This window comes from Mandrillus leucophaeus, unplaced genomic scaffold (genome assembly GCF_000951045.1).
Source record: "Mandrillus leucophaeus isolate KB7577 unplaced genomic scaffold, Mleu.le_1.0 Scaffold188, whole genome shotgun sequence".
NCBI lineage: Eukaryota > Metazoa > Chordata > Mammalia > Primates > Cercopithecidae > Mandrillus > Mandrillus leucophaeus.
In genome coordinates, this window is record NW_012101898.1 from 4,853,543 (window position 1) to 4,873,557 (window position 20,015).

Genomic DNA, 20,015 nt, shown 5'->3' on the forward strand with positions numbered 1-20,015 from the left:
AGTAATGAGTGGGCCAGGGTCTGGGCAGGGCCCCACAATGTCCTCTCCAGAGGTAAATAAGTAGAATTATTTGAGGGAGCTGTCTTGGGCTTCCTTAGATTATGGTGATCTCAGGGTATGGGAATTCCTATGTTGCAGTGGCCTCCTCTTAGGGGAGGTGGAAGCTTCACATTTCTTAAACACTTGGTCCTTTATTGGCACAATGTCACTTTCAATACATTCTATTAATCAGAGAATGTCACAAGGCCTGCCTTAAATCAAGGCAGGAATTATTGCAACTATTTTAGATACTATCAGAATTATTAAGTATGGTGTTTATTGCAAATGTTTTGTAGATAACCTTGTATTTTAAGCAAGCACAGCAGTACACTGAATTGGGTCAAAGAGACCTAGCCAACCCAAGGTAATATTATTTTCCCTTCCTAATTGTGAATCTTAGCCAACCCCCATGGACTGAATCAAAGGCCTCCCTCCTTCTTAGGGCTAGGTAGGATAGTGACTTAACCACCTGTATTGAATGTAGGGATAGAAATTCGATTCTCGTTCCTTGCCAAGATTCACCAGAATACTCATACAGACGCATGTGACGCTTAGTCCCTTCTCTCCTTAAGCAAGCTCATGTTAGGGCAGGGAAGGGTAGAGGGATCAGGAGATATAAAAGTAAGTGAACTCTTTCAGATTTGCATGTCATGGAGGCTGCATGTATCTTGAACAAATGAAATTCATTCATCCCACTAGAAACTCTGTATCAGGTAGAGAGATCATCATTACTGAACTCATCTATTTCTGCTTTGTGGACCCCTTTATCCAATAGTAACACCTACTTTGTTCTCTGGTTGGCCCCTGTATATCCTTTAGGTAACTCAGGCTTAACTCATACAGAAGGAGACTTTTTTTAAATGACTCCAATTAAAGTGTATTTCTTTTGGCTGCCCATTTTTCATGACATCTCTTATCTTTTTCCCAGTTTTATTATGAGGGTGAGAGGAGTTTTCCAAAGCAGTAAAGACGACTACAAGTATTTATACAGATATCTTGACTCAATTTCTCCTTCTCCAGTAGGTAACCTCATCAATATTGTAATTCTAATCTAGGTCAGTAAGAGCCAGCTATTAGTGTCTCATCTTCCCATGGGAGTTTGTCTGTCTCATGGAAATCTCCCTAAGAAGGTCAATGTTCCTTCACATCTCAGTGCTTTTTTTTTCTTTGAGACGGAGTCAGAGTCTCCCTCTGTTGTCCAGGCTGGAGTGCAGTGGCACGACATCGGCTCATTGCAACCTCCACCTCCCAGTTTCAAGTGATTCTCCTGCCTCAGCCTCCCTAGTAGCTGGGATTACAGGCATACACCACCACACCTGGCTAATTTTTGTATTTTTAGTAGAGATGGGGTTTCTCCATATTGGCCAGGCTGGTCTTGAACTCCTGACCTCAGGTGATCCACCTTCCTCAGCCTCCCAAAGTGCTGGGATTACAGGCGTGTGCCACCTCGCCTGGCCATATCTCAGGTCTTTAATGAGATAAAAGTGTTTTTCCTGTTCTTAAAATCATCCACTATGAAACATGTTGGATAGGTGATATCTTTCAAACATTGATTTAGAAATAGGGTCTCTTCTGTCTTAATTCCTGTGGCTTAAACAACTGTAAATATCATTTCTACCAAGGTAACCGCTACCAAAGTTTGTATATGTTTTCCTTCGAAAACTCATGCTGAAATGTAATTGCCATTGTAACAATATTAAGAGGCAGGACCTTTAAGAGGTGATTAAGGCATAAGAACTTCACTATTAAGGGTGGGATTGGTGCCATTATTAGAGTGAGTTCAGCCCTTCTTGCTCTCTCTTGTCCTTCTGTCTTCTCTCGTGGGATGATTCAGCAGAAAGACCCTCATCGGATGTTAGCTCCTTTATCTTGCACTTCTGAGGTTCTAGAACTGGGAGACAATACATTTCTGTTCATTATAAATTATCCAGTCTCAGGTAATCTGTGAGACCAGCAAAAACAAACTAAGACAGTAACCTTGGAAGTCACACCCATTTTAAGGATGATAAACACAGAGAATCACACATGGGAGATCGTGATGTGATAAGTCTGCAAGTAGCTGACGTAACTTTTACCTTTATTTATTGGTCTAGACTCAATCATTTTCCCAGTCTATAACTTCAAAGGAGACTGGTAAACATAGTTTAGCTCTATGCACAGGAAGAATAAGCAGATTTGGTTGATCAGACATACATAGTCACAGTCTGGTAACAAATAGCATTTCACCTTTCTTCCCAATCCCAGTGACGGCACCTATTTCCTTTGTCCAATCAAAAGAATAGATTTTGAATGATGCAGGTTGTCTCTATTCTTTTCAGATACAGAACTTCTCAGTCTGGTGACTTATATAACTGAAGAGTTAAATTATGTGCACTCCACCACATTTATTCATATCAACCCTATTAAATCAGGGACAATGTATTTGGACTAAATTTCCTTTGTTCCATGACCTCTTGGTTTTTCTCTTAATTTAATGGCAGCTCCCTTGAGTCTATTAGAAATAACTGCATCAGGTGAGAAGAAAATATTCATGTCTGAGGATGAATACTAATATCTTTATCACTTAAAGTGCCTTGTGTTTTATTTTACACCTCTGAACTATACAGGCAAACAGGTTTTCCAAGGTTTTAAATCCCTAATTATTATTTTTATTCACTTTAATTTCTTCATGTAAATAGGCTAATTCTTTCCTGAATTTATCTTTTTTCAAGATGAGAGGAAAAGCCAAAACACGTTATTACTCTGAATCATTTCAGGCTTTTCACTTAGATGTAGGCTCAGTGATCTGATTTTTGTAGGTACTCATTGTTTTCTGACATTACATAACATTGTTCCCTATCTTACCATCCGCTGACATCCAGATGTCACTTGGTAAAAAGGGGCCTCTTAAACAGAGATTAGATTTGATGGAAATTTCAGCATATCTTCAGTCTTGGAAATTTCTTTGTTAAAATATGTCTTGCCATCACCTTTTCAACACACCTGATTTATTATCATATCAATGACTACTGAAGGCATAGAGGAGGCCACAACTCAGTGAAAGACCTGCCTTCTAATCCTGCAAGTCTGATTATTGTTTATAGTCAGTTTCCCTCAGATAGCTGAGGGAGGAGTCAAAACCTCTCTGCTCGGAGTCCTGCAGCTCAGAATGTGTTGGAATACCTTTCTGTTACTGATATCCAGTCTACTGAAAAGACAGATTGGGCAGAAACTTTCCAGAGGTAAGCCCGTATTAGCGTCATATTTTAATTATTTTTTATTATCCAGTTTGGTCACCATCATCAACAGAAGCAGTCCAGTAATCTGGACATTTTCCTTTGTCCTGGAGAAAACACTTTTCAACTTCTGGTGGTATTCCTCCAAGACTGCACTCTTAAACATGGTACTTAAAAAATAAATACATATAATCTGTGTATGATGACAGTAATTAAAATTTGATCGATTATTTCACTTTCTGGTGTTGCCTAGTCCAGTCTTAACCCTCATGAAAAGTTAACCAGTGCAGGCTGATATGACTCCATGAAGGTTATTTCAGTTTTTCAGTTGGATTTAATATGATGACCAACTTCCAGCCTGCTTATTTGAGTGCTTTCTCTTATTTCATGAAGTTAGTTATCAAGGCAGAGAAAACATCATTGAGTCCTGAATACAGTGCATTTATAGACCTTGCCAACTTGCTTGGCAACAGTCACCATGCCTGGAATAATTAGGACCATCAATTTCTGTACCATTGCCCATAAATCTCATCAACCTTTGCATAAATTCCACTTCAGTACCCTTCTCTGTCATAGTCATAAGAATGTAAGAATGACAATCACTTCACTTATTCATTTCTACATTATGCCTACATTCTAGCTTACTAGCCAAGACATATTCTTCTTGTTGAGCGAAAAATGGCCATCTATTATTTCACTAATGAAAAGCATTTATTTTTAGTCATTAAAATATTATAATAAATATAAATATATTAATGAATACAGATATTTTACAAGGCATATTCCAACCTGCAAAGATACTGCTAAAGGTGCAGCTATAAAAATACCTCAATACATTCCTACAATTTTATAAGATTAATATTTCTCCTGATAAGTCTTAACAATTAACATTATGTTGAAAGAAATGTAGTATAAAAGTCCCACTGAAAACATTAAATGTCGTTCATGTGTAAATGTGTTTGATTTTACTCTTGAAAACCAATTACAAATACATAGACATACATATATAAAGAGCCAGAACTTACAATAACTTAATTCCATAATACGTAAGAAAAATGAGATACAACTAATACTTTTGTTCATAAATATTTCTCATATTTATGGCTGCCTTTTTTATTATATCAAAAGCAAACTAGCCTCCCCTGCATTATATCAAAAAATAAAACAACCTTGCAAAGAAAATAAAGCAAAAATTTCCCGTAATTGGAAACAATTATTCTTTAAATTACTCTGTAGAAGTAAATAAATGTTACATACCTGCTAAACTGATATTTACAAATAACTTTGAATTGCAAACCTAAAAATATCATGACACAAACGTTTCTATGTATGTTATTTTTATTATTTGTTATTTAATGAATAGTAAAATTATTTTATTTATTTCATACATTCCTGATACAGCTATACAAACATACACATTATACTCATAACCAACAAACCTTAATAAAATAATGTATTTGTATTTATATTATAGTTTCCTGAATTTGAAAAAAAAGCAGGGGATTAATAAGCCACTTTCTTTCTTATTTCCCAAACATCCATTTTCCACACATTGACTCAACAGGAGCACAATATAGCATATATTTTATTTTCTTCTGTCATTGGATAGGCAAGAAAATTACTGCGAAATGACTGTAGCTTTCCTGTCTTCTTCTCACATAGGCCAGAGCTCATCTGCAGTTCTCTGACCTCACTGGGAACTCCCGGTACAGAGCAGAGAGAAATGCCTCTGGCCCCGATAGAGAGTTTGACCCTGGCAAAATCCCTGCCTTAGCCAACTGAGCTTGCAGACCTGTGGGTCACTGGGCACAGATTGCCTGCCTTGAACTGCATTATCCCCTACACTCCTTCTGCTTAATGTCTCTGGAAGTCCTGACCGTTTGGGTCATGCCTGACATAAGACCTTAAATCCTGTAACTGAAATGTGGAGTGAATGAAATCTTTTGGGGATATATAGCTGAAAGCAAAATAAATAACATTTAAAATAACCAGAAAATAATATTGACATTCTTTTTTGATTGACACAAGATAAATGCCCAATTGTCGTGATGAGTAAAATATGTGTTTAACTTCAGAAATAGTATATCTTTCTTATCTACATAGTTTGATAATTTTGATCATTAGGTATATCTCTGTTCCTTTCTATATAACACTCTAGAGTCATTTTTTTTCTTAATGGACAATCAAGAGGGAAAGTTTTACAATCCACGTAGCAATAGTAGGCATTGTCTTAACATCTTTAGTCGTGTTTGGTCACATTTATTGTCCAAAAGAATAAAATGCAATGTGTAATTAGTGACAAAGAAATGTGGCAACTTTACATTATGTCCTTCTCAGAGGCATTTAATAGTTGTTAAAAGTCTTCAAAGCGATTGGTTTCCAACGTGATTAGTTCGTAAGTTTAAGAAAAAAACCTCATAATTTACCTCTCAAAGCTGTAATTTTGAATAAGAATGATGGTAACGAGTACGCATATAATTGGAATAAGTTTGATTTTGTAGTGAAGCATGTGGAAGGAAGAATCTGGACAATCACTGGAGGGAAAACAGCAGTTCTGGAGAGAAATAGGTAGATAGCATTTGAAAAAGCACAAGTCTAAGCAACAGTGAATTGAAACCATGCTGTGTATTGTTATAATTTAGTTTTATATTGAGTATTAAAAGTAATATAGAAAGTTATTCTGACACATAATTTTATTGTTTCTTATGGAAGACAAGAATCTTGTTCATCACGGAATACCTCAAGTAAGACCAATCACTGTCCAAAATGAACTGCAAAATCACAATCTAAATTCAGGGATATGGACAAAATTCCCATTCTAATTCAAATAATGAGTTTTCTCTTGCAATGGCATGTTTGCAAAAGGACAAAAAAAGACACTGTTCTTGAAAACTAAACAGCATTGTGGGAAGCATACATGTTTAGCATTTCTTATAGTTATTGTCCAAAGGAATAGAACTCAATGTTTATTTATGGCATTTTTCACACAGGCATTTAGTAGCTGTTAAAAGTCTCCAATGCAATAGCTACTTATGTTACTAACACTGGTTATGCAGATCTTTTTGTTTTTTATTCATGGATGATGATATGGTTTGGCTCCAGGCCCATACCTAAATCTCATCTCAAATTGTAATCTCCACATGTCCATGGAAAGGACCTGGTGGGTGGTGATTGGATCATGGGGGCAGTTTCCCCCACGCTGCCCTAATGATAGTGAGGGATTTCTCATGAAATTTGGTGGTTCAAAAGTGGCAGTTTCCTCGGCACTTTCTCTCTCCTTCCACCGTGTAAGAAGTGCATTGCTCCCCCTTTGCCTTTCACCATGGATGTAAGACTCCTGAGGCCTCCCCAGCCATGGAGAACTGTGAGTCAATTAAACCTATTTTCTTTATAAGTACCTGGTCTCAAGTAGTTCTTTATATCAGTGTGAAAACAGACTAGTACAGAGTATTGGTACCAGCAGAGTGGGGTACTGCTATAAAGATAACCTGAAAATGTAGAAGCAACTTTGGAATTGGGTCACAGAAAGAGGTTGGAATAGTGTGTAGGGCTCAGAAGAAGACAGGAAGATGTGGGAATGTTTGAAATTTCCTAGAGACTTGCTGAATGGTTTGACCAAAATGCTGATAGTGATACAGATAATGAAGTCCAGGCTGAGGTGGTCTCAGATGGAGATAAGGAACTTATTGGGAACTGAGTAAGGTCACTCATGCTATGTTTTAGCAAAGAGACTGGTGGCATTTTGCGCCTTCCCTAGAGATCTGTGGAAATTTGAACTTGAGAGACATGGCTTAGGGTATTTGACAGAAGAAATTTCTAAGCAGCAAAGCATTCAAGATGTGAACTGGTGATTCTGAAAATGTTCAGTCATACGCAATCACAAAGAGATTATCTGAAAATGGAACTTTTATTTAAAAGGGAAGCAGAGCATAAAAGTTTGGGAAATTTGCAGCCTGACCATGCAGTAGAAAAGAAACACCCATTTTCTGGGGGAAATTCAAGCCTGCTGCAGGAATTTGCATAAGCAACAAGGAGCCAAATGTTAATAGCCAAGACAATGGAGAAAATGTCTCCAGGGCATATCAGAGATCTTTTCGGCAGCCCCTTCCATCACAGGTCCAGAGGCCTAGGAGGGAAAAATGGTTTCGTAGGCTGGGACCATGGCCCTGCTTCTCTGTGCAGCCTCAGGACTTGGTGTCCTGTGTTCTAGCTGCTCCAGTTCCAGCCGTGGCTAAAAAGAGGCAAAGGTACAGCTCAGACCACTGCTTCAGGGGGTGCAAGCCCCATGCCTTGGCAGCTTCTAAGTGGTGTTGGGTCTGCAGGTGCACAGAAGACAAATGTTGAGCTTTGGGAGCCTCCACCTTGATTTCAGAGGATGTATGGAAATATCTGGATGTCCAGGCAGAAGTCTGCTGCAGTGGTGGACTTCTAGGGGAGAATCTGTACTAGGGCAATAAAGAGAGGAAACGTGGGTGTTGAAGCCACCACACAGGGTCCCCACTCGTGAGAAGAGGGCCACTGTCGTCCAGACTCCAGAATGGTGGATCCATTGGCAGCTTGCACCATGAGCCTATAAAAGCCTCAGGCACTCAACACCAGCCCATGAAAACAGCCACAGTCTGTACCATGAAAAGTCATGGGGCTGAATAGCCCAAGGCTTTGGAAGCCCACTCCTCACATCAGCATGTCCTGGATGTGAGACAAGGAGTCAAAGGAGATTATTTTGGAGCTTTAAAATTTAATGACCCCCTGTTGGCTTTTGTACTAGCATGGGGTCTGTAGCCCCTTTGTTTTGGCTGGTTTCTCACATTTGGAATGGCAGCATTTACCCAATGCCTGTACCCTTATTGTATCTTGGAAGTAACTAACTTGTTTTTGATTTTATAGGCTCATAGGAGAAGGGACTTGCCTTGTCTCAGGTGAAACTTTGGACTCAGAGTTTTGGGTGAATACTGTAATGAGCTAAGACTTTGGAGGTGTGTTGGGAAGTCATGATTGGTTTTGAAATGTGAAAGAGACTACTGTTCTTAAAATCAAAGAAAAATGATGACATTTTGATACTTAAATTTTAATGAATTTACTAAAGAGTATCTTGATTCATTTTTTATACTCTCTGTGTTTAAAATAAAATACTTAGTTTATTAGAGAAACTCTACATTCTAGTAAAACGTATGGACAATATACCCATAGTGGCCAAAAACTCAGTGGTTGAAAAGTAACCTCAAATATATTTAAAAATGTGAAATAAAAGAGAATTCAAAGTATTCTATGGAAGTGCTTTTTTTTTTTTTTTTTTTTTAGATGGAGGAGTGCTCCTCTTGTCCAGGCTACTAATTTTTTTTTTCTTTTTTGTTAGAGACAGGGTTTCTACATGTTGGCCAGGCTGGCCTCGAGCACCTGACCTCAGGTGATCCACCCGTGTCAGACTCCCAAAGTGCTAGTATTATAGGTGGAAGTGCTTTAATGTTAACATTTGGCCAAACTATTTTAAAATTCTTCTTCCATACTTACAAGAATCGAAATGCAAATTATGAAATGAATACTATATAAAAGTAATTATGCTCAACATTATATTTTTTGTGGGATTTTTTTTTTTTTTTTGAGACAGAGTCTTCCTCTGCTGCCTGGCTGGAGTGCAGTGGTATGCTCTTGGCTCACTGCAAGCTCTGTCTCCCAGATTCACGCCATTCTCCTGCCTCAGCCTCCTGAGTAGCTGGGACTACAGGCGCCCGCCACCACCATTGGCTAATTTTTTGTATTTTTAGTAGAGACGGGTTTTCATCGTGTTAGCCACGATGGTCTCAATCTCTTGACCTCGTGATCCACCCACCTCGGCCTCCCAAAGTGCTGGGATTACAGGCGTGAGCCACTGCGCCCGGCCTTTTTGTGTTATTTTATAAGGTTATGTAATAATTAGATACACAAAGAAAAACTTTTGATGTGAAATTGCATTTAGTTTGAATGCATATATCTATTTGTGGCTTTTCTGTATTTTTATAATGAATAGAGTCTCACGTTTGCTGCAATTCTTCAAACAAATGTATCTTTTTTTTCCTTTTTTTTTGAGATAGAGTCTCATTCTATACCTAGGCTGTAGTGCACTGGTATGATCACAGTTCACTGGAGGCTTCTCCTACTGGGCTCAGGTGATCCTCTCACCTCACCCTCCTGAGCAGCTGGGACTTACAGGTGCGTGGCATCACATCTAGGCAAATTTTGTATGTTTTGTGGTGGCGAGGTCTTGCCATGTTTCGCAGTCTGGTCTCAAGCTCCTGGACTCAAGTAATTCATCCGCCTTGGCCTTCCATAGTCTTGGCTTACTAATGTAATTTAAAAGATTTTACAAAATAGTGCAATGATTGAAATTGAATATTCTAAATTAGATTTATGCTGCTAACTTTTTTTTAAATTTAGGATATTTATTCATATTTTCTTCTCTAAATATGTTTCCTTATATTCTATATTTATATCAATATCTATATTTATATCAATATCTCTATCTGTAGTTATCTACAAACCTATTGATTTAGTTTTCATGTATGTTGTGGACTTTCATATTAACTATGGTAACACCACATAATGTTAAATCAATACGCTCCTCTTTGAGGGACTATCATGTTATTCTCTCATATGCTCTACCTCCTTATCTTTTTAATTTTGATATTTGACTGTTATATTTTCTTACGATGGTTTAGCTATAAACATAAAAATACTATTTAAGTTAATAATAGTATACTCATTTATTGGAGGGCTGACACTTCAATGACATAATTTGAAGTATAGAGAACAGTATCTTATCATTTGATTTATTTTTTTAAAGTGTTAAAATATTTTAGTTCTATTTAATTAGGTTGATATTTTTAATCCTGATGTTATATGCCGTGTAACGGAGTACCAAGTGACAAGTTGTTAAGATATTTTCCCCCAGGACTATAGTATGATCTCTCACTTTTTGAATGTATAAGCTTATGGAGACATATGTTACTTTATATTACTTCCCCCTGTGATTTGCATTTTCTAATGGCAGCAAGTTAATATGAGAAAGGCACTGAAGTCAAAAAACATAGCATTGAAATAAACCTGTGTTATTACTAACAGCTGGGTACTGAGATGATGCTCCCTGCCTTCTAATGCTGAACATTTCTCTTGATTATTAGTTTTCCTTTTTGCTTATTTGTTGTAACTTTTTCCTTACTGCTCAGGTCAAAGTTTGGATATTAAGTTCATCATCTGAACTTTCGCTTGAAGGCAGTTAAACCTCCTGTGTAAAAGTGAGGTCTTAACTTGTATAAAGCACAATGTGTGATCCCATTTATTCATGCAGTTGGGGATCATCTAGCCCAGGCAGAACTGTGTCTTGTCTGTGCCTTGGCTTCAGATCACAGCCTCTCCTAGCAATCTAAAGGCGAGAAGAGGACACGCATTTACAAAGCAGTCTTTCAAAAAAATATTGGGCTGTGGGGAGATTGATCCAATGTAGGCTTAGAACATCAGAATGTTCCTTTCCCTAATACTGTGACCAAATTACATTCTAAACCTTGGGAAAGACTAATCCTAGCTTTACCTTTCGAAGGTTGAATGGGCGTAGGGTAGCACCTTTTAGTTTCTAGAGATACCATCAAAATAGTGTCATATCAGAAATCAGCTGTGGCAGGCACGGTAACCTTTATTTAGTAATGAAAGGAGATAAGAGAGAAAGCATACAACCATGTCCTACTCCATTACATGATTAAATGTTTTGAGAGTGGATTCTTTTCTTCTGATCACTTATCTGAGCAAGAGTCGGCATTATCTTCTAGGTATATTCATTGGGAACTGAGATAAGTTTTAATTCTATCAGATTAATATGTGTGTGTGTGTGTGTATGTGGCAATTAAAACATCTATTCAAATGATGATTATAATTTTCCTCCAAAGGACTAATGAAGTGAAATATCAATTTTGAGGAGACTCATTAGGATAATAAAATACAGTGACATTCCAAAGACAAAGGCTATCGTTTCATTTTTTTTCTATTGTTTTACCATAAAAACAAGGGTGAGAAACCTACAAGGCATTAGGATGTTTGAATATGTTGGAATTGGATCTTTGTTTTGATCGACAGTAAACAACCAGACCCTTTCATTCAGTTGTGTATGTGTGTTGTATTCTTATGGAAACTAATCATTTTTACTCTTTAAGATATTGTAGAAAAGTTTTCTTCTTGAAACCTGTCTTCTGGTTTACTAGTTCTGTTTAGTTTTTCTTCTCTACTTTTAAACTTATCTATTTCTTGAGTTCCTAATTTTTGTCATTAAAGCAATCATTCCCAGAATTTCCATTGTATTCCCTATGGCATCACATCTTCCATTTAAATTATTCTTGTCATTTCGTTTCTTGAAAGGGTTAATTGCTGCTACTTTAAAGTCCTTCAGTGTCTGACCTGCCTGTTAGTCTGTTTTCAGTGTTTCTTCACCTGTCTCATTTCTCAGCCCATCTACTTTTTTTGATGCTTGATATTTTTTTCCCCTGCGTTTTGGGCATTGTGATTTGATGCTCTGTATGTTGTTTCTATTTTTCAGAGATTATTCATTTTTGCATTGGGTTGGCTATTATGTAGTGACAGATTCCCCTGATCGAAGCAAAGATTGAGCAGATCTGTGGGGGCTAATTTATGTTTAGTTCCCCTTTACTTCTAGTATATATCCCTTGTTATTCCTAAATAATACCCTGGAGTTTGTACGGGTCTTGAATTCTAAATTTGTCCCTTTATTCCTTGGAGCCAGCCAAAAGTCTCAGGTGAAAAATGACATTAAATACTGAGCTCGTCTCCCTGTATGCCTCTCATCTCTCAGCCTTCGGCCTGTCAAAACTTTTGTGACTTGGCGGTCCTACCAATACTTTTAAACGGGTGTGTGCGTGTTCACGTGTGTGTTCACGTGTGTGTGTTCATGCATGTGTACTTGGATATGTGTACGTTCTGTCCACCTTCTCTTCTTCTTCTCTTTGGGAAGTTCAGGCTGAAATTAAAATAGTCTGCAATTTTGAGAAGACATTCCTTGTTAGGAAGTAAGTTGTAGTATAGCAGTGCGCCTGGAATTGTGCATAAACCTAAGAGAACTGGCAGGCAATTAGTCACATAGCTATGACAAGTTCTATGCACATGCATAGAAATGCATCATTAGGCAATTTTGTCATGCGAACATTATAAAGTGTACTTACACAAACCTAAATCGTACAGCCTATTGCACACCTAAACTATATGTTGTAGCCTATTGCTCCTACGCCACAAACCGGTACAGCATGTAACTGTACTAAATACTGTAGGCAACTGTAACATAATGATAAATATTTGTGTATTTAAACATATCTAAATGTAGAAAAGGTACAGTAAAATTACAGTATAAAAGATAAAGAATGGTATACCTGTATAAGACATTTACCAGGAATGGAGCTTGCACGACTGGAGATTGCTATGGGTGAGTTAGAAGTGAGTGAATCAGAAAGCCAAGGACGTCACCACACCCTATTGTAGATTTTATAAACACTGAATATTCAGGCTACACTAAATTTATTAAAATTGTTTTCTTTCTTCAATAATATATTTACCTTAGCTTATTGTAACATCTTTATTCCATGAACTTTTAAATTTTTTAACTTTTGGGCTTTTTGTAAGAACATTTAGTTAAAACACATGCACACATTGTGCAGTTGTCCAAGAATATTTATTTCTTTATATTCTGATTTTATAAGATTTTTTCTGTTTAAAAATTTTTTTATTTTTATTTTTACAATTTTAAGCATTTTTTTGTTTGTTTGTTAAAAACTAAGACACAAACAGATTTGCCTAGACCTACGCAGGGTCACGAGAATCTGTATCATTGTCTTACATTTATACATCTTGTCCTGCTGGAAGTTCTTCCAGGTCAATAACATGCATGGAGCTGCCATCTGCTATGATAACAATGCTTTCCCCTGGAATACCTCCTGAAGGACCTGCCTGAGGTTGTTTTACAATTAACTTTTTTTTTTTTTGTAGTGACGGAGTCTTGTTCTGTCGCCCAGGCTGGAGTGCAGTGGCATGATCTTGGCTCACCACAACCTCCGCTTCCCAGGTTCAAGCAATTCTCCTGCCTCAGCCACCTGAGTAGCTAGAACTATAGGCTAACACCGCCATGCCTGGCTAATTTCTTTTGTATTTTAGCAGAGACGGAGTTTTACCGTGTTGCCTAGGCTGGTCTCGAACTCCTGAGCGCAGGCAATTTGCCCGCCTCAGCCTCCCAAAGTGCTAGGATTACAGGCATGAGCCACAGAGCCCTGCCTTTTTTTTTTTTTTTTTTTTGTAAGTAGAAGGAGCACACTTCAAAATGATGATAAAAAGTATAACGAAGTAAATACATAAACCAGCAACATTGTCATTTACTATCATTATCAAATATTATTTACTGTACATAACTGTATGTGCTATACTTTTATATGATGGGAAGTGCAGTAGGTTTGTTTACATCAGCATTACCATGAACCCATGAGTAATGAGTGCCACAACATTATGATGTCACTAGGCGATAGGAATTTTTCAGCTTCCTTAGAATTTATGGGACGACTCCCACTTTATATGCAGTCTGTTGCTGACTGAAGCATACCTATGCATCACATGGCTGTATGGTATTTTACCTGTGCTGTCATCTATATTGTTTGCTTACCCAAGCCACGCTATTTTTTCATTTCATTATAGATGTGAGCAGAGACCGTGTTCTCCTTGACATAGAGAATGGGGCATTTTATATATATATGTATTTCAGAGATAATGTATCTGAGAGAGAAAACATACCATTTTCTCATCCATCTTGTGATTTCACAAAATTACGTTGTGCAAGATTACGTTAAAATGGGGGACAACCCTATTACGTGTAAAATTAAAATACATTTCTGTTTTATGTCTGTGACTAGGTAAACATTTGTGAAGATTTTAAGTTAAAGTTTGTCATTGGACCTCTTGTTTTTCTACTGTTAAAGATTAGGACTCTGGGCTGGGTGCTGTGTCTCACGCCCGTAACCCCAGCACTTTTTGGGAGGCCAAGGCAGGCGGATCACCAGGTCAGGAAATCAAGATCATCCTGGCTAATACAGTAAATCCCCGTCTCTACTAAAAATACAAAAAGTTAGCTGGACGTGGTGGCGGGCGCCTGTAGTCCCAGCTACTGGGGAGGCTGAGGCAGGAGAATGGCGTGAACGCAGGAGGTGGAGCTTGCCGAGAGCGGAGATGGAGATCGCGCCACTGCACTCTACCCTGGGCGACAGAGACTCTGTCTCAACAACAAAAAGATCGGGACTCTGGTTAATTGGTCATAAATGAACACTGATTTACAAAAGGAAATAAAGGAAGGAAGAAAGTAGAGAGCATGATATTAGAAACAGCTTTGGCAGTGGGAGCATCAGCTGCAGTGAAGATTATTGGGTAATACACGACACAGGCAGCCTAAATTCCCAAGAGAGTTCTCACAACAGATTGTCCTTTGTTTCTGGAAGTGCCTGGAAATGAGCTGAGGGCAGGAGAAAGAGCGGTAAACTATCCAGACACACAGGAGTGATGTTATGTCAGAATCCCCAGCCATTTGTATTGCACTCCTCCAGAAAATAAAAACCTCACAGGTGTGGGCATACCAGGACACCCTGTCTGCTATGAGTAACAGCTGCTCCTTCTTACCCCACGGTCTCCACAGTTGACTGCCCTAGAGGATAAGAGATTAACTACTCTAAGAGATGTGGCTGACCTTATCCTACAGGCTTGTCTGAAAACCTTTTCAGTGTATTGAGGCCCGTGTAAATCCCAAAGTATCCTTGGAACTTCTTTTGCAGTTTCCTGAATTGAGCAAGTTTGGATTTCTATGAGAACTGACGTGCAATTACAAATGGATGAATTTATAACGAAAATGCAAAGATAAAGGAGGAAAGCTACCTGCATAGTATATATTTATCTACACCGCATATTAGTATAATCTGTGAATATTTCTGTATGTGACCCAATACATATAAAATTAGAAAAGCAAAAAAAAAAAAAATGAAATTAATGACTATATTAATGCTAAAATATATAATTTTTCGATTTTGTCATTTAGACAATAAAACAGCTCTTTCTGATTTATTTATCAGTAATAAGTACCTGTGTATATAGTTTATTATTACCAGTGGACAGGTGATAATAAATAAAATTATAACAATTTATAAAGTTATAGTTAACTATGTAGAAAAGAACGGTTTAAGCGCAATAAAAATCCAATTTAATTACTGCCTCAGCATTGTAATAGTAAGCAACAAATGCACTCTAGTGAGTGCATATAGCAATTTAAAAAGCTATTCAATCTATATAAAACCAGGTTTTTCATTTGTCTTGTTTTAAATATTTACAGGTATTATTAAAACATATTAGAAACTTTATTCTTAGAGCAATATCCTTGTATGGCTCTTCATTCATATTCATCCATACCTTATAGAATCAACAATTATATTTTTCGTAAATCATTTCATAGGCAAAACAAACTGGCAAGTCTATTCAAATAAAACAAGGATAAACAAGAAAGGGAGAAGGGTAGAAGGAATATATTGCAACTGATACAGAAATGAGCTTAAGTTTTGAGCCTGGATTCTCTTTAAATTCATGTTCATTGTATTATTTCATTTTCACACTGCTGATAAAGACATACCCAAGACTAAGTAAGTTATAAAGAAAAAGAGGTTTAATGGACTCACAGTTCCATGTGACTGGGAAGGCCTCACAATCATAGTGGAGACCAAAAGGAATGTCTTACATGGTGGCAGGCAAGAGAGAATGAGAGCCAAGAGGAAAGGGAAACCTTTTATAAAACCATCAGATCTCATGAGACTTAGTCACTACGATGAGAACAGTATGGGGGGAACCCATAATTCAATTATCTCCCACTGGGTCCCTCCCACAACACTTGGGAATCATGGGAGCTACAATTCAAGATGAAATTTGGGTGGGGACACAGCCAAACCATATCAGTCACTAACGTCAAGAGTGCCCTTCATTCACTCAGCAAATGTGCCTCTTTTATTTCACGTTCCCATATTCTGTGGCAATTTCATACTTTGTCTTTTCACAAACCTTCAGCATCTTTTCCCGACAGCCTCACATTTAACTGTCTTTCTATCATTTCCTCTTCTCCATGTAAATTGAAGTTCTTAGAAGATAGATTTCATAAACTCTCATCATCACAACTCCTAGCATCTGCATCTAACATTTTCTACCTGCCTGCTTAGAATTTCTTATAGACTTATGCTTTCCAATACAATAGCTGCTGTCCACATGTGGCTGTGGGGCATAGGAAGTGAATGAGGCTAGTTCAAAGTGAGATGTGCTGTCAGGTAAAAATCACACTAGATTCACAGGGAGCACAAAAATTAAATGTAAAATATCTCATTCAATTTGTTATATTGATAAGAAGCTATCCTTCAAAAATGAAGCAGAAATAAAATCTTTCCCATACAGATAAAAACTGAGGTAATTCATCACCACTAGACCAGCCCTACAAGAAATGCTTAAGGGAGCCCTACATCTGGCAGCAAAAGGACAATATCCAGCTTCATAAAACACGGAAAAATATAAAACTCACTGGCACAGAAGAAAAAAAGTATAACATTTTGGATATATTGGGTTAAATCACATATTAGAGTGAATTCCACAGGCTTCTTTTACCTTTTTTTTTTTTGGTGTGGCTGTTAGAAAATTTAAAATGACCTATGCTGTGCGTATTATAATTCTATTAGGCAACACTTCTGTTAGAACTCTCCAAACTTCTATCTTAAGGCAATCTCTCCAATTTTGTAGATTTTTAAAAAGCAGACTTTAGTTAGGAACATTGTTCTAGCACATTTCCTATCTCCTACATTGCCAGTTTGTTTTGTCTCCCACGCCTTTTCCAATTGTATGTAGATATGATGTTATTCTCCAGTTTTTAAAAAGACATTCACATAATTCTTCTTCCCAATTAGTATCCCATTTCTCCAGTTTCCTTTTTAGTAAAACTTTTCAAGAGTGTCCCAAATTCTTAGTGTTTGCATTCTCCTTTTCTCATTTTTTCTTAAACTTACTTTTATTTGGCTTTTGCCCTCTCCTTAACGTCCTCTGCTTCTCAACAACAAAAAACTTCAATGACAACAAGCTGTTTTTCTTATGGTCACTATTGACGCTCATATGGTATAAATTTAGTGGTCAATTTTAGCACTCATCTTTCTGGACCTACCATCAGCTTTGGCAGAGGTATCTCTCCTTCTTGACATCGTTCCTTATTGAGCTTCCAAAACACCACATACCCTTGGCTTCTCTTCAACGTTCTGCTGTTACTCCTTCTCAGTCTCTGTTTCTGGAATATTCTTTTCCCCCTGAGCACTCACGTTTTACATACTCTCTTTTAGTCCTTTCTTTATGCATATTTCTTGGTGATCTCATAAAACCCCAAGAATTCTCAACTTTTATCTTCTGCCAGATATCTGCAAGAACTCCAGACTAATACATACAAATGACTATTAGAGATCTCTTTTTATGTGTCTAATTAGCCAGTCAAACTTAGCACTTCTAAAACTGATATTCTGACTTCCCTGACTCCAAAACTGCTCCAATGGCAGTTTCTTCATCATCTTAAGTGATAAAAACTCTATTCCTATTGCTGGGACTAAAAATCTCTGTGGAGTGAATTTTAAGCCTCCAGGTCTCCTTTTACTTATTATAATCTATTAAGCACCAAAACCTGTCTTTAATTTCAAAACACAATACAAATTCCAGCCATTTCCCACCACCACCATTTCTACCACAGGGAGTGTTCCTCGCTGGCCCCAATTCTTACACAGCTCTTTAACTGTGCTCTCTGGTTCTACACTTGCTCACTGTATTGTGTTTTCAGCATAGAAAATGGAGTCACCCTTTTAGGACACCAATTAGATCATGTCTAACTTCTACTTAAAGCCCTGCAATGGTTCTCCATTACACCAAAATAAAAACCCAAGTACTTGCAATGGTGTGGCTGTGAAACCCTACATCATCTCTTTTCCTCAAACACTCTCCTGCCGTTTTCTTTTACTCATTTTTTACTAACATTTCTCTGTTCTAAGTTGGCCAAAGCTACACTGGTTTCCTTTTTGTTCTTGGGGAAAAAAAGTTCATGCTTTAAAAGTTGGCACTGGTCGTTTGCTCTCCCTGAAAAGTTTCTCCTCTGGTTGTGACATAAGGATAACATTGCTACCTACGACTAGTCTCTGTTCAAATGTCAACTTCCTGATAAGGCCCCTGGGACATTTAATCAGAATCCCCTTGCCATTGCCATGTCTTTGTCCCATGCCATTCTAATAAACTATTCTTTAATTAAAATATGGAAAACTTGATCTTTCAAAATGTAAATATGTACATTAAAGCATTTAGATTAATCACTCACCCACTCTCCACTTTTCTGTGATGAGTGACAAGATTTCCTCTTTGCTTGACTGCCAACTTTCTCCCAGGAATCTAGAATAAATAATGAATATTTTCATTCATAATGTTTATTTGAACATCTCAGGGAAAATATCTGAGGCATGGGAGAAAAGGGGAAAGAAAAATTGAGGATTTAATTAACAATGGCATGTGAAGAGAGAATGAAGACTGATTATACTCTAGAAAGGCTTCTATTGGATTTTGTACTTTTTTCTGTTGCCTGAAGTGCCAGAAGCAAAATCTGTATCTTCCTGGTGGATGCTGCACTAAATATTGAGGTGCAGACACTTGTGGATACAGAGACTCAGGCCAAAATCACAGAGAATTTTATTTCCTTGTTACTTTAAAAAAAAAAAAAAGAATGTTTTTGAATACACAGTATCCCTAATAATCCAGACTACTGTTTTTTCTTTAAGTTAACTAATTATTATTGTTATTATTATCTGGAGATGGGGTCTAGCTCTGTTGCCCAGGCTGGAGAACAATGGCACAGTCATAGCTCACTGCAGCCTCAGACTCCTGAGCTCAAGTGATTCTCCCATCTCAACCTCCAGAATAACTGAGACTTATGGGTGTGCCCACTGTGCCTGGACTGATGGTTTTTGTAGAGTCAGTTTTATTCCCATTAGGTTAAAGAAGTCATTAAAAGAAAATATTTTAAAAATACAAATGAGAAGAGAAGAGACTGAATCAGGAAGCATTATTCATTTTGCCTGTGATTAGCAAAATACTCCACCTTTGGAGTATTTTGTGTTTTCTTAGTGAAACACAATTATTTCACCTATAAACAACACTCATAACTTACTTTTTTACCCTCTCTTTTTGTCCCATTGATTCTTATCTTCTGTTGCTCATATTGTTGGTTTGTGGTATATTTGTTTCTTTTGGTAATGTTCGATCTCTTTCCAAGTCTATAGTAAAAGTTAATTAAGTATCATTCAGGGATTTTCTTGAATCAAGGACAAGGTAAGAGTAATTTTTTGTGAACTCCATTAAATTAATTGGACCAGACATACTGGGATCTTTAGGGAACCATAGTGTTTGATCACATCAAAGACTGTACCAAAGGCTCTTAAAATTCTCTAAATCTAAACACAGTGAGCTGGCTTTTAATGGAATTATTCACTATTTTGAAAAGTTGGCTATATTAGCTCTTCCTATACTAGAGTAATTTTTTAAAACCATAAAATGGTAGACCTAGCTTATTCTATAAAATTTGATCATTTCTTCTGGTTATCTGAACTTTTTCAGATAAGGCTTCTACCATCTCCAATCTCACATGTACATTCTCCATAT